Raw genomic sequence first — 21,157 nt, 5'->3', positions numbered from 1 at the left:
GGGACCCACACTCCTTCTGCCTTGAAGCTTTGCTATTCTCTGTACATGAGAGGTGTCCATCTGATGATACAAGGTTTTTGCCTCAGCTCCAACCGTTCCATCCACATTCCAGCAAGCAGACAGGAGAAAGGAGAAGGGGGAATCTCCGTGCCCTTTAAGTTGCACATACCATCCATGAACATCTGAGTCATTTAACAGTTTATGCGATACATAGCTGTTGGGCATTCATTGCTTGCAAGGACTGTTCTACACCTTAGGCACCGATCTAAGCCAGTGTTCTAAGTGAACAGAAATTGTTTGTCACATGGTCACACTTAGATGCAAGAAGGCAGGAAATGCAGACTGTAGCTGGGTGGCTCTATGTCCAGCTAACACTTAGGGAACCCAAGGAAGGAAAGGGGTGGTGGGGTATTGGGGGCAACTAGCAGTCTTTGCTGAAATAAACGAAGTATAGAAAGAAAGTGACAACTGGTATGTTATCTCACTGAGCATTTAAAAATAACTTTGTGACTATACTTTTAGAGATAGTATTCCTAACAGATATCTACTTGTATGCACGCATGTCCAGTATATATCTGAGTTCATTTCTGGGTACCAGTGTTGGTAAACTATGGGAGAGTCATGTGGTGAGTGAACAGGTTTGGAAATAGCTGAAAAGTCTCATCATGGTTGGGATAGCTGATGGGTGAGGAGTGTTAGTCTAGAGAAGACCAAGAGGCAGATTCTCCCTTCAGCTATTAAAGGGGTGACATGAGAGGAAAGAAATGGACTTGATTTATGCCGCCTCAGCTGACTGTGCTAGAGCACAATCATCCTTTAAGGGGAGGAAGGCCTTCCTTCAGTGCTTTGTACCAGTCAGAATTCTGTAGCCTTTTGAGGTTGTTCCTGAGGTATGTCAGCAAATCCTGGGTGGAGGGGGATATCACCTGCTCTGGGTGCTATAGAGAGAATTCCCATCCCCAGGAAGGGGACAGAGGGATGATCTCCACAGTTCCTTTCAATGTGGAATTCTACCAGTAAATCTGCTAAATAAGTGATCTGGAACATGAATAATATTTAGGAGATGCTGGAATCTTCTTTGTTTCTTCTCTTAAGGAACTCTGTTTGAACGTAGGAACTTTTGCCAAAAGCCAAAAATGACTGCTTGGTTTAAGACACTGTCCTCTCTAATAGGACCACAACTGAATTTTCCTGTACTTTTGTACATTGCATTTATTTTTCATAAAACTCTTCAGATGTGAAATGTATGAGCCAAGCAAAGATGTGTCTCACAAACTCTTACAGAGAAAGAATCAGTGGTTAAATTTCATGTCAGGTAGAATCAAGAACCCTTGACTCTCCCTGCCCTAAGGATTGTACTATCTTTGTTTTTTTGTGGGTTTTTTTTGCGGTACGCAGGCATCTCACTGTTGTGGCCTCTCCCGTTGTGGACAACAGGCTCCGGACGCGCAGGCTCAGCGGCCATGGCTCACGGGCCCAGCCGCTCCGCGGCATGTGGGATCCTCCCGGACTGGGGCACGAATCCGTGTCCCCTGCATCAGCAGGCAGACCCTCAACCACTGCGCCACCGGGGAAGCCCTGGATTGTACTATCTTTGATTTAAATGTCTTCAGAGAATTAAACTAGCCCAGGCATGTGTACTATTTACTGCATGCAGACTTTGGCCAATGGGATTAATATTACCGGTGAACAACTCTTAGGTGCTTATTACATGTCAGGCAGGGGCTGAGTATGTCACCTCCTGTGAGATGGGGAGTATTATTACCTCCACTGTGTAGATGCAGAAACTGAGGCTCAGACGCCTGGAACTCAAAGTCTTTTTGACAGTACATTCTATGATTTTAACCACTGACAAATTGCATCACACTGTCTCCTAGTGAAAAACTCAGGATGTTGTTGTAAGAATTTTAAGTCTTGTAATGGTGGGATCAGTTTTGGTCAAATAGAAGGCAGTTGGCAAACAGGTGCTTCTTCCAACTCACATTGGGGAAGCGGGACAGCAGCCTGGGGTGATGATGGGGGTGGGGAGGGGCAGGAAGAGAGCTAGTTGGAGGAGGCCTTTGAACTCAGCTTCCTTATCTTAAAACAAAGCAAGGGGAGACACTGTCTTCTGGCCAAAAACATGCACTGCATATATAAGTTTAATAGTGAAAACTGTCAGTCAAATGGGTCCCTTGGCCTGGTGGTTTTTAATGGAAATACAAACATTTTCTGAGCTAGAGTGTATAATCTTTCAGCTTAAATAATCATAATCAGCAGTTAAATAATCTAAATGCTTATGAATTGTAGAGTCTAAATTATTCCAAGCACCATACCTCATGTTATCTCCATCTTCACAGCAGCAGCTCCATGGGGGCTGGGGAAGATCAACCATTAAAAACGGGAAAGAGAAATGTACAGGCCTTCCAACCTCCTAAAGTATGGCAAGTCAAAGGGGGCAGTTGTGGTCCTTCTTTCAATCCAAGAGCAGGTTCCTTTGGATCTCTCTGGTCCTCAGTTTGTCCAACTCTAAATTATAAATTATAAATTAAGGGTATGAAATTGGCCAGTCCTCCAGCCAGCCCTATAAATTGATGCCCCTTTTACTTTCTACCTTTGTCCCTCCTTTCCATTTGTTCTTTTTTCATCACAGCCCACTAGGTAGTTAGGTCTTCTCCTAGGAACCACTTTTTGCAATGGTCATTTAGAGAAAAAAAGGATAGAAGAAAAATGAGGACCGTACTTGGGAGAATGTATTCCAGAGCAGGGGCATCAATGGGAAATAGACTGTGGCCCAGGTGCCAGCTGTCTGCCAGAACTGCAAAGGGCAGGACTCAGGGAAAATCCCAACTTGTAGGGCTTCTCTGCCTCCCTGTAGTATCTTCTTTGTGAAGGTAAAATATGCTGTAGCTGTTAATCAGGGGAAGCCTCAACCCTGAGGATGTAGAAGGGAAACATCAAGATCTGCAGCCTCAGTGACAGAGGGCATCATAACAAAAGGCTCCAAGTCACTGAAGACTTACAGGACAAGGCACAGCATGGAGGTGGGGAGGGCTTTGGATGTTCTTGGTCCCTGGAAAGTACTTAATAAAAGTTTGATAAAGGAATGAATGAATGCTGATGAAAATTTGACTCTTGCTAGCTGCCTCTTCCTCCTTTCCCCGATCTTATCCACCCCTGCCTTCTCTTCCACCCAATCTCCTCTTTCTTCTCTCTTCCTCCTTTCCTTTCCTTTTCCTTATGTTCTCTCTCCTCTTCTTCCTTTTTCCTCTCCCTTTCCTACCCCTGTCCTGGTGCCCTATAAAGTGAGAGGGGTCAAAATATTTTCTTTATTTTCTCAACATAATGGTTGTCTTGCTAGATTCTCATTTTGACTGTTGGGCAGGAGGCAGACCGAGCCCCTGGGAAGAAGAGAGAGAGAGAGAGAGAGAGAGAGAGAGTGTGTGTGTGTGTGTATGTGTGAGAGAGAGAGAGAGACAGAGAGAGAGACAGAGAGGCAGCGGGGGGTGGGGGCAGGCAGGGAGAGACACACACATGCATGTTTCGGGGTGGAGGAAGGGCCAGCTCTGGCAATCTTGCGTAGAGAATGAGATGTAGAGGGGAGGCCACTCAGTTCTTCAGGAGCAAAGCAATTGAGAACTATAGGCTGAAGCCAAGCCGCCGGTCAAGAACTGCCAAGCTCTTTTGTTTTCCAGTCACAGAATTTGGGAACCAAGGGATGGTGAACTTTGAAATGCAGTGTTTGACTTGATCTTTGGGTTAAGCCAATATCCGTGGGATCTTAATTTGAACCTACAGGAGGCTTTGGCCAACTTCTTTGAGAATCTGTTGTTACTCACACCCAACCCTTCGCTTAGTTGAAGAGATTTGCAGAGTACACTGTGGCTAGTGCCAGCACAGTTATGATAAAAGTTAAATTGTCTTTCTGTTCTGTTTTGAAAATGGTGTCAGTGTGTTCACTTTATGAGCCCTGAGCTTGGTGCTTCTTTCTCTTCCTGGCTCTATCTCTGGATGTTTTCTTGTAAAACTTTCCCTTCAGTGCATTTCTAAGGTTTTATTCTAAGGCAATATGGGATTGGGTATGCAAAGTGGTTATTCTCTGCTCTCCCTTCCATTCTTTGGGAGGGGAGACTGTGCCCTGGGAAGCTGCTCCCTGTATAGTGCATTGCTGGGGTTCCTCTGCTGGCTGACTTCTGGTTGGGTCCAGGGCCTATAGGAGGCACTGCAGGAGATGGGAGGGTGGGAAGAGAAAAAGGCTAGAGAATTTCCTCCCTGTTCCCTGCTTGCACTGGGGCCACATCTCTGGCAGCAGGGACTTCTCTCATGACTGTAGCTCCTCTTAGCAGTGCCCCATCCATGGTTCCCACTGGCACTGGGATTAACTCATGTTTCCTTTGCCCCCTCAGCCCGAGCTGCAGTAAGAGCCACCCCTTACTGGCTGCAGTAAGAGCCAGTTTCTGGGTGCCTCAACGCGTTTGTTTTATGAACCCTGCCCACCGCTCCTCTGTAGTCCTTTCATTGAACTTTCATTGAACTCTCCTCAGTGGACTCATCTGTGGTGAATTCTGTTTCCGGCCAAACCCAGACCAGTACAGTGGGGAAGGCCATAGGCTGTGGTCACGTGTGTGAGATTTGTTAGGATGATTTGAGAAAGCATTGTTAAAAAATGTTTACATTTCCCATAGTAAGTAATTTTGGAAAAAGAAGCAGATTGCTTGACGCTACAGTCAAAACACTAAAACGAAACTGTCATTCTGTGATTTTTTTAAAAAAAACAGTTGCTTTTCAAATGACCTTTGAACATGAATGACTGCTGCTGCCCTGACCCCAGAAAGATGTGAAGCTGACATTCCCAGAGTCAGCCTCAGTCTTAGGACTAATGAAAATAGCCCCCTGCTCCCGCCATATACAAGGAAAAAATATTCCTCCCTTATTCTTTAGGCTTAGGGAAGTTGGTTTGACTGAACAAGGAAGAATTTCTTGAGATGGGAGGAAAGAGAGCATTCTAGAGGTCCTGGGCTAGAGCGCAAGTCAGCTGCCTCCAGGCCATGGGTAACATCCTTAGATCCAAGCTCAGGGCATTTGGGGTTCCCATAAAGCTGAGGGCGTTGCATCTTTGGTCAGCAACTGCTCTAATGTGGCACTTCAGCCTGAGGTGCAAGCTCAGCACGCCTACTCATTGATCCAGTCGCCTGTTCAGTCACTGACTCATTCATAAAACAAATCATCCAGGAAGTCAGTTATTTATTGAGAGAATGAATGAACAATCTGATGTCCAATTATAGGATTAGAAATCTGAATGTAGAATTACAGCTGGGAAAAGTGTGCAAAAAAGGAAATGTCTCTGGGGCCATGAGAGCGTCCTAAAGGTAGTAGAAGGGCTCCCTGAAGATAAGACATGATGTGTTGGATGAGAGTTCATTAAATGAAGAGCCAGGGATGGTGAGTGGAGTCAGGTTGGGGAGTACATTCTAGAGGAGGAGACTGCCTGTGCAAAGGCCCTGTGGCAGAAGGGAGAAACATGCCCTCCATTAACCCACAGGAGGCCTGTGTGGCTGAAGCACAGAGACAAAGGGGGAAAGCAGGGTTGATTGAAGTTAGAGGGATGGCAGAGGCCAGACTACCCAGGACCTTAGGGGCCATGGTCAGATAGTTGGTACTTACCCTAAGAACAGAAACCCATTGGGGTGAAGTCACATGATCAGATTATGATTTGGAAATAATAAAAAGCAATTACAGTCTACTTTCCATGTGCCAGAAACTTTTGAAGAGCTTTGAACATATAAACAATATCTTCACAACATTCTCTAGGATAAGTACTGTTGTCATCCTCATTTTACTTTTGAGGAAACAGAGGCACAAAGAGGTTAAATAACTAGCCCAAGGTCACGTAGCAAAAGTGGGATTTGAACCTCTCAGCATTGTCAAGTAGTCTGGCCACATGCGTGACCACCACACCATACAGATGCTTTTGTGTGGAGGATAGTTTTGGATGTGGGCATACTACTTGGGAAGCTGCTGCAGTCTCTCGGGTAGGGAGAGCTTGTCCTAGGATGGTGGCAGTGGAGATGGAGAGGAGTGGAAGATTTCAAGAGACCCGCAGGGAGCTGAATTTACAGGACTGGGTTTAGATTGGCTATAGGAGTGGTAGAGACAGGCGCCCCTCTCTTTCCCTTCTTCCTGCCAGCTCTGTGTTCTTCTCCCCTGAACACTTTCGTGCCTCCACGCAGGGGGGCTGTGAGGGAATTGTTGTGGCAAGTATTGCTCTAGTCCAGGGGTTCTCAACAGCAACGCTACTGACACTGGGCTGGTAAATTCTTTTTTGCAGGAGGTGTCCTATGTTTAGTAGCATCCCTGGCCTTTACCTACTAGGTGCCAGGAACAGTCCCCGTCCTCCACTTGTGACAATCAAAAATGTCTCCAGATATTTCCAGAAGTCCTCTTTGAAGGCAAAATCACCCTTGGTTGAGAAGTGCTGGTCTACTCCTAGCCTGCATACATTTACAGTTTCTCACCTTGGACCAGCAGCCTACCTCCTTCCTGGAATACTATGAGCCTTGAGCCAACGTTAGTGGCACTAGTAAAGTTTTAAACTGGCCCATGCCCTGCACATAGGCCTTCTGCCCTCTGGAGGCAGGCGGCCCTAGACCAGGTAGATTCATAAATCTTAGAAAGAAGCCTTCCCACTACTTAACAGTGTCATCCATCTTTAGTCTTTAGTAGGTAGCCTAGATAATTGTCTATAATTCAAGGACATTTTCTTTGGGGACATAGACTCACTCTTCAGTTCTATGCAACTGATTTCAATGTGAACTTTCTGTAATCTACTCTCATGTTCGGGCATTGCCTGTAATCTTATGTTTCTGGAACAACGGTTTCCTAAATAGCTCCAAAACTTTCCTGTGGATACTTTCTTTCTTTGTTTTTTTTTTTAAATCTTTATTGGAGTATAATTGCTTCACAATACTGTGTTAGTTTCTGTGGCACAACAAAGCGAATCAGCCATAGGCACACACATGACCCCATATCCCCTCCCTCTTGAGCTTCCCTCCAATCCTCCCTATCCCATCCCTCTAGGTCATCGCAAAGCACTGAGCCGATCTCCCTGTGCTATGTTGATGCTTCCCACCAGCCAACTATTTTACATTCGGTAGTGTATATATGTCGATGCTACTCTAATTTCACCCCAGCTTCCCCCTCCCACCACATGTCATCAAGTCCATTTTCTATGTCTGCCTCTTTATTCCTGCCCTGCAACTAGGTTCATCAGTACCATTGTTTCTTACTTTATTTATTTTTATTTTATTTTATTTTTGGCTGCATTGGGTCTTTGTTGCTGTGCGTGGGCTTTCTCTAGTTGTGGAGAGAGGGGGCTACTCTTCATTGCGGTGTGCGGGCTTCTCATTGCGGAGGCTTCTCTTTGTTTCGGAGCATGGGCTCCAGGTATGCGGGCTTCAGTGGCACGTGGGCTCAGTAGTTGTGCGCTCTAGAGTGCAGGCTCAGTAGATGTGGCACACGGGCTTAGTTGCTCTGTGGCATGTGGGATCTTCCTGGACCAGGGCTCAAACCCGTGTCCCCTGCATTGGCAGGCGGATTTTTAACCACCGCACCACCAGGGAAGCCCAGTACCATTTAAAAAAATTTTTTAGCTTACATATGTATGCACTAGTGTACAGTATTTGTTTTTGTGTTTCTGACTTCACTCTGTATGACAGACTCTTGGTCCATCCACCTCACTACAAATAACTCAATTTAGTTTCTTTTTATGCCTGAGTAATATTCCGTTGTATATATGTGCCACATCTTCTTTATCCATTCATCTGTCGATGTACATTTAGGTTGGTTCCATGTCCTGGCTATTGTAAACAGTACTGCAGTGAACATTGTGGTACATGTCTCTTTTTGAATTATGGTTTTCTCAGGGTATATGCCCAGTAGTAGGATTGCTGGGTCATGTGGTAGTTCTATTTTTAAGGAACCTCCATACTGTTTTCCATAGTGAGTGTATCAATTTACATTCCCACCAATAGTGCAGGAGGGTTCCATTTTCTCCACACCCTCTCCAGGATTTATTGCTTGTAGATTTTTGGATGATGGCCATTCTGACCGGCGTGAGGTGATACCTCATTGTAGTTTTGATTTGCATTTCTCTAATGATTAGTGATGTTGAGCATCCTTTCATGTGTTTGTTGGCAATGTGTATATCTTCTTTGGAGAAATGTCTATTTAGGTCTTCTGCCCATTTTTGGATTGGGTTCTTTGTTTTTTTGATCTGCTTGTATATTTTGGAGATTAATCCTTTGTCAATTGCTTCATTTTCTCCCATTCTGAGGGTTGTCTTTTCATCTTGTTTATGGTTTCCTTTGCTGTGCAAAAGCTTTTAAGTTTCATTAGGTCCCGTTTGTTTATTTTTGTTTTTATTTCCATTTCTCTAGGAGGTGGTTCAAAAAGGATCTTGCTGTGATTTATGTCATAGAGTGTTCTGCCTATGTTTTCCTCTAAGAATTTGATAGTGTCTGGCCTTACATCTAGGTCTGTAATCCATTTGTAGTTTTTTTGTGTGTATGGTGTTAGGTAGTGTTCTAATTTCATTCTTTTACATGTACCTGTCCAGTTTTCCCAGTACCACTTATTGAAGAGGCTGTCTTTTCTCCATTGTATGTTCTTGCCTCCTTTGTTGTAAATTAGGTGCCCATAGGTGCATGGGTTTATCTCTGGGCATTCTATCCTGTACCATTAATCTGTATTTCTGTTTTTGTGCCAGTACCACATTGTCTTGATTACTGTAGCTTTGTGGTATAGCTTGAAGTCAAGGAGCCTGATTTCTCCAACTCCATTTTTCTTTCTGAAGATTGCTTTGATTATTCAGGGTCTTTTGTGTTTCCATATGAATTGTAAGATTTTTTGTTCTAATTCTGTGAAGAATGCCACTGGTAGTTTGATAGGGATTGCATTGAATTTGTGGATTGCTTTGGGCAGTATAGTCATTTTCACAATATTGATTCTTCCAATCCAAGAACATAGTATATGTCTCCATCTGTTTATGTCATCTTTGATTTCTTTCATCAGTGTTTTATAGTTTTCTGAGTGCAAGTCTTTTGCCTCCTTAGGCAGGTTTATTCCTAGGTATTTTATTCTTTTTATTGCAATGGTACATAGGAGTGTTTCCTTAATTTCTCTTTCTGATTTTTCGTTGTTGGTGTGTAGGAATGCCTGAGATTTCTGTGCATTAATTATCTATCTTGCAACATTACCAAATTCATTGATTAGTTCTAGTAGTTTTCTGGTGGCATCTTTAGGATTTTCTATGTATAGTATCATGTCATCGGCAAACAGTGACAGTTTTACTTCTTATTTTCCAATTTGTATTCCTTTTCTTTCTTTTTCTTCTCTGATTGCTGTGGCTAGGACTTCGAAAACTATGTTGAATAAGAGTGGCGAGAGTGGACATCCTTGTCTTGTTCCTGATCTTAGTGGAAATGCTTTCAGTTTTTCACCATTGTGTATGATGCTTGCTGTGGGTTTGTCATATATGGCCTTTATTATGTTGAGGTGGGTCCCCATGCCCGTTTTCTAAAGAGTGTTTATCATAAATGGGTGTTGAATTTTGTCGAAAGCTTTTTCTGTATCGAGGTGATCATATGGTTTTTATTCCTTAATTTGTTAATGTGGTGTATCACATTGACTGATTTGCATGTATTGAAGAATCCTTGCATCCCTGGGATAAATCCCACTTGATCATGGTGTATGATCCTTTTAATCTGCTGTTGGATTCTCTTTGCTAGTATTTTGTGCAGGATTTTTGCGTCTATGCTCATCAGTAATATTGGCCTATAATTTTCTTTTTTTGTAGTATCTTTTTCTAGTTTTTGTATCAGGGTGATGGTGGCTTTGTAGAATGAATTTGGGACTGTTTCTCCCTCTGCAGTTGTTTGGAAGAATTTGAGAAGGATCAGTGTTACCTCTTCTCTAAATATTTGATAGAATTCGCCTGTGAAGCCATCTGGTCCTGGAGTTTTGTTTGTTGGAAGTTTTTAAATTACAGTTTCAATTTCATTGCTCGTGATAGGTCTGTTTATATTTTCTAATTCTTCCTGGTTCAGTCTTGGAAAATTGTACCTTTCCAAGAATTTGTCCATTTCTTTGTGGTTCTCCATTTTATTGGCATAGAGTTGTTTGTAGTAGTCTCTTATAATTCTTTGTATTTCTGTGGTGTCAGTTGTGATTTCTCCTTTTTCATTTCTAATTTTATTGATTTTTGTCTTCTCCCTTTTTTTCTTGATGAGTCTGGCTAAGGGTTTATCTTCTCAAAGAGTCAGCTTTTAGTTTTATTGATCTTTGGTATTGTTTTCTTCATTTCTATTTCATTTTTTTCTGCTCTGATCTTTATCATTTCTTTCCTTTTCCTGACTTTGGGTTTTCTTTGCTCTTCTGTCTCTAGTTGTTTTAAGTGTCAGGTTAGATTGTTTATTTGAGATTTTTCTTGTTTCTTGAGGTGAGATTGTATTGCTATAAACTTCCCTCTTAGAACTGCTTTTGCTGCATCCCATGGGTATTGGGTCATCGTGTTTCCATTGTCATTTGTTTCTATGTAATTTTTAATTTCCTCTGATTTCTTCAGTGATCTCTTGGTTATTTAGTATCACACTGTTTAACATCCATGTATTTGTGTTTTTTACAGTTTTTTACAGTTTTTTCCTGTAATTGATTTCCAGTCTCATTGCGTTGTGGTCAGAAAAGATGCTTGATGTGATTTCAATTTCCTTAAATTTTCCGAGGTTTGGTTTGTGACCCAAGATGTGATCTATCCTGGAGAATGTTCCGTGAGCCCTTGAGAAGAAAGTGTATTCTGTTTTTTTTGGATGGAGTGTCCTATAAGTATCGATTAAGTCCATCCTGTTTAATGTACCATTTAAAGCTTGTGTTTCCTTAATTATTTTCATTTTGGATGATCTGTCCATTGGTGAAAGTGGGGTGTTAAAGTCCCTTACTCTTATTGTGTTACTGTTGATTTCTCCTTTCATGGTTGTTAGCATTTGCCTTATGTATTGAGGTGCTCCTATGTTGGGTGCATAAACATTTATAGTTGTTATGTCTTCTTCTTGGATTGATCCTTTGATCATTTTGTAGTGTCGCTCCTTATCTCTTGTAACAGTCTTTATTTTAAAGTCTATTTTATATGATACGAGAATTGCTGCTCCAGCTTTCTTTTCATTTCTGTCTGCATGGAATGTCTTTTTCTGTCCCTTCACTTTCAGTCTATATGTGTCCCTAGGTCTGAAGTGGGTCTCTTGTGGACAACATATATATGGGTCTTGTTTTTGTATCCATTCAGCCAGTCTGTGTCTTTTGGTTGGGGCATTTAATCCATTTACATTCAAGGTTATTATCAATATGTGTGTTCCCATTACCATTTTCTTAATTGTTTTGGTTTTGTTTTTGTGTATCTTTTTCTTCTCTTGTGTTTCCCGGTTAGAGAAGTTCCTTTAGGATTTGTTGCAAAGCTGGTTTGGTGGTGCTGAATTCTCTTAGCTTTTGTTTGTCTGAAAAGCTTTTGACTTCTCTGTTGAATCTGAATGAGATCCTTGGTGGGTAAAGTAATTTTGGTTGTAAGTTTTTCTCTTTCATCAGTTTAAGTATATCCTGCCACTTCCTTCTGGCCTGCAGAGCTTCTGCTGGAAAATCAGCTGATGACCTTATGGGGATTCCTTTTTACGTTATTTTTTGTTTTTCCCTTGCTGCTTTTAATATTTTTTCTTTGAATTTAATTTTTGTTAGTTTGATTAATATGTGTCTTGGTGTGTTTTCCCTTGGGTTTATCCTGTATGGGACTCTCTGTGCTTCCTGGACTTGGGAGACTATTTCCTTCCCCGTGTTAGGGAAGTTTTCAACTATAATCTCTTCACATATTTTCTCAGACCCTTTCTTTTTCTCTTCTTCTTCTGGGACCCATATAATTCGAACCTTGGTGCATTTAATGTTGTCCCACAGGTCTCTGAGATTGTCTTCAATTCTTATCATTCTGTTTTCTTTATTCTGCTCCTTGGCAGTTGTTTCCACCATTTGTCTTCCAGCTCACTTATTTGTTCTTCTGCCTCAGTTATTCTGTTATTGATTCCTTCTAGTGTATTTTTCATTTCAGTTATTGTGTTGTTCATCTCTGTTTGTTTGTCCTTTAGTTCTTCTAGATCTTTGTTAATCATTTCTTGTATTTTCTCAATCTGTGCCTCCATTCTATTTCTGAGATTCTGGATCATCTTTACTATCATTACTCTGAATTCTTTTTCAGGTAGATTGCCTATTTCCTCTTCATTTATTTGTTCTTGTAGATTTTTACCTTGTTCCTTCATCTGTGACATATTTTTTCGCCACCTCTTATTTTTTTTTTTTAATGAGTGGGATTGTTTTCTTGTCTTACTGGTTGTTTGGCCTGAGGCTTCTAACACTGGGGTTTGTAGGCTATTGGGTAGAGCTGGGTCTTGGTGCTGAGATGAGGAATTTGTGAGACCTCATTCTGATGAATATTCCATGGGGTCTGAGGTTCTCTGTTAATCTAGTGGTTTGGACTTGGAGCTCCCACTGAAGGAGCTTTTGCCTGACTCAGGGCTCGTGAACCAAGATCCCGCAAGCTGCCTGTGGTGGCAAAAAAATAAAACAGAAAAATAACAAAGTAAAATTAGACTAGGAAACTAACAGATATGTTAGAAAGGATGTAAAAATAAAAATATAGATGAATCAACAACTGGAAGGTACATGAGTACCATAATAGTGAAAAAGAGGAGGAGGGAAAAGAAAAAAAAAAGGGGGCGGGGGGAAGGCCTTGGCTGTGGAGGGGGCGGGGCCTAAGCAAGGGCAAGCTTTGGGTGGTGGGCAGCGCCAATGCTCAGGACCCGCAGGGCTGGAAAAGGCACTGGGGGCTGTAGGGGGTGGGGCTTAGGCTCAAGGAACAGAAGGGGCCCAGGCATGCCCCCCACCCCTGGTCTCAGAGGGCAGGGGCTGTCACCTGTGAGTCCAGCAGGCTTCCGGGACTCGAGTGGGTGGGGAAAATGTCCTCCTCTCCTTTCCTGTTCCTCCTGTCTGGGAGGGCCTCTCCTGCCTGCCTCTCCTGATCTCCCCGGCCTCCCTCCTATGCCCCCAAGGCCCTATGTGGCTTGGAGGGAGCTTTGGAGGGCAGGGGACTGGCCTGGGAGCTCAGCAGGCTCCCCAGACCGAGTGAGCAGGGCAGTCACCCTCTGCTTCTCTCCTGCTCTTCCCAGAGAGTCCCTCCTGCCTGCCTCTCCTGATCTTCCCTGCCTCAGGGGCGCCGATCCTGTCTGGCCTCCACTTCTCCTCCCCCATCAGTCCCCTTACATCCTAGTGGTTCACTTTGGGGTTCCGTCTCCTTTGGTATCAGAGTCCCCCCACTAGCAGCCAGCAGGCGCCTTAGTTGTGTGGAACTGCTAACTCTGCATCTTCCCACATGGCCACCTTGACTCCCAACTCCCCTGTGGATACTTTCATTTCTTAGGAGGTGTTTCATACTCTTTGTTTCTTTTCAGACCGAATAAGTCTTTCACCTTTTACTAAAGATTTCTATGGAGAAGGCCTTTCAATGAAGAATATATTGAAGTTAGATAAGCTTCTCATTTAGAATGATGAATTTATCAAATGCCTATATTTAGAGAAGAGATTTTTTTTAACATCTTTATTGGGGTATAATTGCTTTACAATGGTGTGTTAGTTTAGAGAAGAGAATTTTAAAGAATTTTGGTTAATTGAAAGTTCCCTACTAAAGAATATTTTTTAAAAAGTACCTTGAGAAGCCTGCCTTTTAATGTAGGACCCATGCGGGTATCTGGGGAGAAACACCAAAATGAGATCTAAGTCTAATATTGATGAGCGCTGGTTTTGTCTTTCTTTAAAGCAGGGGGTGCTTCCATAGGACAGAGAGGCATACTCCTGTGAGAATCATCTCTTTTCTAATTGATGGCTCAATGGGTTTGGGTAAATTACTGCTAAACCTTTTTATAAAAATGTCTATTACATACAAAAGTAAAATGAAACTCCACATACCCTTCACCCAACTTCAGCAATTATTCAAGTCATTGCCAGTACTGTTTCCTTCCTATCCCACATTTCCCCACTTCTATCCCTGGGTTATTCTGAAGCAAATCCCAGACATTATATCATTTCATTCATAAATATTTCAATATAAACATTCTTTTTTCAGATAAACATTTGTGACACCAAATTACAAACACGTCAAGGTGGAGAACACTTCTAACAAAGGCTTTCCCCCATAAGGTTGAAACCCACTGGGACCCAAATGTGAGAGGCTTAGGTTCTAATTTTTTTTTTAAATGTTGTTATAAAGCAGCAAAATGGACCATTTAGTGGTATTATATAGGGAAATCAGAAAGATTTACAACACTTGACACATTCTTCAGTTGATTTTCGGCTCTATTCACCCTGGCTTATGCCTAAGTCTCAGTGTTCCCAGGACTGATGTGATTACATCATGGGTAGAGTTTTTGTTATCTTTTGGTGATTATGGACATTTGTACACATGACTGGAAGGGTAGGCCTTTCTTGATCTTGTCTCTTTTCAACTTCTTGACTGCATGGTAACTCTTCAGGTTTTTTGAAGAAAGAAAACAAACAACAACTTCCAAAGTGTGACCATGAACTGATGATTGGTCGCATCTTCTATGCCTAAGGTTTCTTGGGTATTGATTAATGGTAGCTTTTCTGCAGGGAATGTAACTGAGGTTAAGCTTTCTTTGTAATAAGATTAAACTCCTGAATCTCTGCTGAAGACTGAACATAACCATTTTGCTTCTTGCACTGTTTTTGTTATTGATGACATGTGCTTGCCTCCAGAAGCTCCATTTCATTGGGAAAATTTTTTTTCTGTAGTTGCTCTAGAGCATTTGGTCATTAATTAATTCAATCATAATTCACTGAGCAATAACTAGGTTCCGCCCACTGCCCTAGATGCTGACCTAGTCACGGCTCAGACATAGTCCCCATTTTCCCAGACCTTAACTCTAGTCTTGATGTCTTCATTATCTGAATGTCTTTTGTACAACCAACCTTGGTGATTTGAGGGAGCAATAGAATGGTTTCCATATCCAAATATCATCTTTGCCCTTCTCTCCCTCGACTAGGTTACCATGGGATATCTTCTGGTTGAACCATATTTTTGTCTTGGGCTTGGTATTCAAATCTGGTTACTCTACAGGGGAATGATTCAAGAAGGCATAACATGTGGGCCAGGGACTTGGGCAGCAGTCTCACCCTGGTTGCAGTAGAAGGTGGAGAGAGTTGTCCCAGAAGGATAGGGAAATGTGAAGGCTAGGGTCTCACACCACAACAGACTTTATATCCATCACATTTTCGTTGACAGTTAGCCTTGAGCCAAGCAAGACTTCATGGTGACAGTTAGTGTCATCATGGGAACTTAGTGTTTCATATCACCAGCCTGTCCTCTCATCTGGTGTTGTTCCCTAAACTCCTCAACAGCATCTCTGAGAAGGGGTCCTTTAACCTCTACCTGGCACCAGGATTGACGAGGAATACATTAGCACAAGGGTCAAGGACCTGGGCTTTGAGGGGAAAGATGACTTGGATTTAAATCTCTGCCTTGCCGCTTACTCTACTGGCACTGTGACATTGACAAGTGTATAAATGACGTTACCTTGCCTGTGGAGTTTCTCTGATGATTAAATGAGTTAATACATGTAAAACACTTAGGATAGATCTGATACTTAGTAACTCTTAATAAATCTACTCCTCAGTGTTCTCTCTTCAGAGAACCCTCCCTTGAATGTTTGCCTTTTGTTGTACTGTAATAACTTTCTTCATCATTTCACCCTCTTGCTTTTTTTATTCTTTTACATTTTGCTTTTTGAGGCTGCTTAAGCACTTAGTCCTTCTTTATAATTCTTGAGTATTTAAGGCTGTTCTCCTGTCTTGTCCTGTCCCCAGTATCCTCCATGCTGTAGAATCTTCTCATCTCCAAAGTATCCAGTTCTTATTTCTCTTCTTGTAACAGGTTTACAGGACCCTCAGTATTCTAACCCATCTCCATTCGAAATTCTGTGGATTATTTTTTTGTGTATTCCACAGTTAGTCACTGGGCACTTTCTATGGACAGGGCACTGAGTCTGACCCTGGTGACGTGGTCCCTACCTAGTGAAGCTCATGCACTAATGAGGAAGATGGAGTAAGTACTCTGATAAGGAAGGTTCTGGGGGGTATTGGGACATCTAATCCAGATTGGAAAGAAGTATGAAGGTTTAGGGAAGCTTCCAGGAGGAATGAATGGCTGATATGAGACCTAATGGGTGAGAGAAGTGAGCCAGGTAATGAAGGGGGATAGGAGGAGTGTTTCATATGGGACTTACTATCAAATACAAAATTTAAATGGCCAACTAAAATAATGCAGTGATTAAATAGATTGGGTCCTGCTAAAAGCCCAAAACAGCTCTGGAAGCTTCTGCTGAAAAATGGCCACTTACATGGGGAAGGGGATCAAAAATGTCACCCCCAGAAGTATGCAATAATAGCTAACCTTCTACCACATCATCCTTGACTCCTAACCTTATCTTTGCCTTAAAACAAACAGTTTCCCCTCCAAGTAGGTTAGAGCCCCTTTTCCCTCCATTCTCACATTCTTCTTGACATGTGGCCATTGAAAGTTGGCTACTAACTCAAGTCATTTTTCCCAAGCTGCCATTAGAGATGCTATCTCCACAATGTATAGTAACATTGTTTACATTCACGTTGGTCAACTGTAATTGAATATGAAATTTTCAGCATTACCTTTCCTTCATGATGTTGTTGGAAATAATTTATATGTTTATAATAAGAAAGGATTTTTAAAAAAATAAGGTACACAATGAAAGGGGTTCCCAGAACTGGTCTGGAATTTTTCAGGGAGATATTGAGCATGGAAAATATTTAAAACTCCAGCTTGGAGTTTGCTGTTTAATGCACCTAAAAGTGTGTACATGAAACTCTGTGGCAGCAAACTTGAACCACTTTCCATCGCATAACCAAATGTTTTATTATTTTAATATTTGAAATAATACAAAAAATTTACCAAAAGAATATAAAACCTTAGGAAGAAAAGAGTTGATTCCTGCCAAGGCGGACCTCAGCCAGATTGAGCCTCTACCCCTTAACATCTCGAAAACATGCTTTCTTCTTTAAGCTTTATTAACTGAGGAATTAATGATGATCAAAATGGGATAGTGTTTTTATTAAGCAGCAGCCAGTGGAAGACCAGGAGAGCCTCAGCCTCTGATGTCAAAGTCCACAGGGCAAGTGCTCTCCAAAATCAGATGGGAGAGAAGGAGAGCTGGCTTCTTCTGTTGCCAGGGATTGCTTTTGTTTTCTGTCTTTGTAAACTGACTGAATTATGCACTTGTCTCCTGAACTGTCTTAGCGTCATTTCCTTGGGCCAGAGCAGAACTGATCAACTACAGGCTCCAGGGTTCTTAAATCCAACCAACAAACCATTTCCAGGAATGCAGCAAATGTTCCTGCATCTTAGACACAGGTTATATTATCCCCAGCTTGCCGCACCTGCAGGGGCAAAGCCTGCCTGTTGGAGATGCAGGGCTTCATTGTGCACGTGTATTTGTGTACAGACCACACACACATTACTCACGCTTTCTGATAAAACCCAGAGGAGGTATAGAGGCTACTTCATTTATAGATTAAGGAACCACTAAATTCATCTTTAATATGTTGAAATGTACACAGGGTCAGTAAGGCAGGAGAGAAGACGAGGATATATGTTATCATCATGGAAGGGTCAACTGAATATAGATAATTATCTGTAATAAATCAGAAATTCTGTGATTGCTACATATTTTAAACAGTATAATGGTTTGGATGATGTAGATTCATTGTGTTATTATTATTCAAGATAAGACTAATAAATTATATTTGTGTAAAGCTTTGTAATTATAAAAATGCTTTCTTCTTGTATAACATTTTCAAGTGACTAATAGCAGTGAAGTTACATCTCTTTTCATATCTGAAAAATCAAGTATAAGTACTACTTATTTTGAAAGAGACTTCTCTTTTTAAAAACAGAAATTAAATGTGCATATTATAAGAATACTGACTAGCAGCAAGAAGAAAGCATTTACCCAAGAAAAAGAGTTGACATTCTGATTTTTTTTTCTAGTCTCTTTTTCCTTGCATACATTTTGCATAGTCATGATTGTACTGTTACTGTTTTCTCTCAATCTTTTTCATTTACATGGAGTAATGCTTCTCATTCTCCAGTTAGTATAAATTTCTTTGCAAAATTGAAAATGGTAGGAATAGTGCATATACAGTCACTGTGGGAGAAGGGAATCCTTATAGTTTGGTTAGGAACTATGGACAGGGTTTAACTACTCAAATCAAATCATAAAACACTTACTGAGTACCTACCTACCACATGCCAGGCTCAATTCTTGGCACTGTGTTTGGGCAGTGGGATGGTGGTGGCTGGTAAAGGGCTATGAAAATGACTAAGACCTACAGCAGATGCTTTCAGTGAGCTTACACTTCAGTTAAGAGGAGAATTAAGAAAGGAAATTAATAGGTAAATAAGGGAGAACAGTAGTTAGGAAAGAACTTAGAAAAGAAGGGAGGAAAGGAATTGACCAGGGAGGCAGGGACAAAAGAAGAAAAGAGGAAGGAAGGAAGGAAAAGGAAGGAAGGGAAGAAGGGAGAAACCAAGGGAAGGAGGGAGGGATGGAAGGAAGGAGGGAGGGATGGAAGGAAGGAGGGAGGGAAGAAGAAGAAATGACACCAAAACCCAAGAAACCATAAACACCTATTGAATTTCAATATTCAGATTATAGAAATCATTTAAGGCAATGAAGAATATCACAGGACAGTATAAAATCAAAATTTCAAAAAATTTATCAAGATTGACAGTATCTTGATGATAAATAGTCTTTTTAACTTCTCTAGATTCTTCCTGTGTAAAATTCTCAGGACATCTTGAATACCAGGTTTCTCTCTGAAATACTCATGATAAAGCATACTTGAGTATTGTTGCAATTGAAGAAGAAACTATTGCTAAATGTGTATATGAGATATACATAAAAATGTGTGGACTATCTATTTCTGAAAACTTGAAGCTATGTAAAGGGCTCTCTCATGCTGTATACAAGAATTAACTCAATATGGATCACAGACCTAAATGTAAGCATTATAACTATTAACACTCCTACAATAAAACATAGGTATAAATCTTTGTGACCTTGGGGTAGACAGAGCCTTTTTAGATATGACACCAAAAGCATAGACAACTAAAGAAAAAAATAAATTGGACTTCATCAAAATTAAATACTTTTGTGCTTCAAATGACACTATCAAGAAAAGGCAATCCACAAAATGGGAGAAAATATTTGCAAACATATCTGGAAAAGAACTTGCATCCAGAATATATAAAGAACTCTTACAACCCAACAATAAAAATTCAAGTAACTCAATTTTAAAAAGGCAAAGGATTTGAATAGACATTTCTCCAAAGAAGATATACAAATGGCCTATAAGTACATGAAAAGATGCTCACTATCTTTAGTCTTTAGGGAAATATAAATAAATATAAATCAAAACCACAATGAGACACCACACCCACTAGGATGGCTGTAAGAAAAAAGACAGACAACAAGTGTTGATAATGATGTGGAGAAACTGGAACCCTCATACATTGACGATGAGCTTGTAAAGTGGTGTGGCCACTTTGGAAACACAGTTTGGTAGTTCTCTGGAATGTTAAACACAGAGTTCTCATGTGAAACAGCAATTCCACTCCTAGGTACATACCGAAAGGAAATGAAAACATATATCCACACAAAAACTTGTACATGAATGTTTCAGCTGGATTATGAATAATAGCCAAAAGGTAGAAGCAACCCAAATGGATGAATTGATGATAAATGGATACACAAAGTGAGGTATATTCATATATGATCTGTTATTTGACAATAAAAAGAAATGAATTACTGATAGAGTCTTCAACATGTAAGAACCTTGAAAACATCATGCTAAGTAAAAAGAGCCAGTCGCAAAAGACCACATATTGTTTGATCCATTTTATATGCAAATAGGCAAATGTACAGAGACTGAAAATAGATGAGTGGTTGCCTAGGGCTGGGGGGAAGAAGTGTAGGATGACTGCTAATGGTATGGAGTTCTGTTGGGGTAATGCAAATTTTCTAAAATTTGATTGTGGTGATGGGTTCACAACTGAATATACTAAAACTCATTTACTTGTACACTTTAAATGGGTGAATTGTGTGATATGTGAATTATATCTCAATAAAGCTATTAAAAGGGGGGCTCTGCACAGTGTTGTAAAATCTACCTGACTCAGTGCTAGGAGCTGAAAGCAGGGAGAGAGGGTTGCATAACTAGTACATTGTATTATAACGTAGACATGTACAAAGGACTTTTTCAGTGGTTCCACAGAGGTGAGAGAGCAATTCATTTAGCCTGTGAGGTGGGGAGAACTCTGAGGAGTGATATTTAAACTAAGTTTAAAGATTGATAGAAGATCAATGGGTAAAGGAGTGAAAGTATCTTAGGGACATGGGTAAAAAGAACTAAGTAAGGACTTATTAAATGGGAGATATGGTGATGATGGTGGTGGTGGTGATGATGACCCCAGTGATGATAGTCTTGGTTGTGGTGATGGTAATGTTGAAGGTAATGATGGTGCTGATGATGGAGATAACAACGACGATGATGGTGGTAATGGCGGTTGTGGAGATGATTTTGTTTTTTAACGTCTTTATTGGAGTGTAATTGCTTTATAATGGTGCGTTAGTTTCTGCTTTATAACAAAGTGAATCACCTATACATATACATATATCCCTATATCTCCTCCCTCTTGCGTCTCCCTCCTACCCTCCCTATCGCACCCCTCTAGGTGATCACAGAGCACCGAGCTGATCTCCTTGTGCTATGTGGCTGTTTCCCACTAGCTATCTATTTTACATTTGGTAGTATATATAAGTCCATGCCACTCTCTCACTTCGTCCCAGCTTACCCTTCCCTCTCCCTGTGTCCTCAGGTCCATTCTCTACATCTGCATCTTTATTCCTGTCCTGCCCTGAGATTCTTCAGAACCTTCTTTTTTTTTTTTTTTTTGAGTTTTCATATATATAGTTTGCCTTGTGTGTTT

General features: G+C 41.1%; 1 protein-coding gene and 1 non-coding gene across 2 annotated transcripts in view; both read left to right on the top strand.

The window, feature by feature from the left end:
- ERC2 (ELKS/RAB6-interacting/CAST family member 2) overlaps positions 1 to 21,157 on the top strand; it is an 823,240-nt gene that overhangs the window by 535,600 nt on the left and 266,483 nt on the right. The gene's annotated exons all lie outside the window — the stretch shown is intronic.
- On the top strand, positions 13,499 to 13,615 carry LOC112400646 (U5 spliceosomal RNA). Its single transcript, XR_003003447.1, has one exon. It is a non-coding gene; the product is annotated as a U5 spliceosomal RNA (small nuclear RNA).

Source organism: Neophocaena asiaeorientalis, unplaced genomic scaffold (genome assembly GCF_003031525.2).
Source record: "Neophocaena asiaeorientalis asiaeorientalis breed wild unplaced genomic scaffold, Neophocaena_asiaeorientalis_V1.1 scaffold251, whole genome shotgun sequence".
In the NCBI taxonomy this organism is placed as follows: Eukaryota; Metazoa; Chordata; class Mammalia; order Artiodactyla; family Phocoenidae; genus Neophocaena; species Neophocaena asiaeorientalis.
Note: the sequence above shows the minus strand (reverse complement) of the source record. Positions and strands in the feature narration are given on the sequence as shown.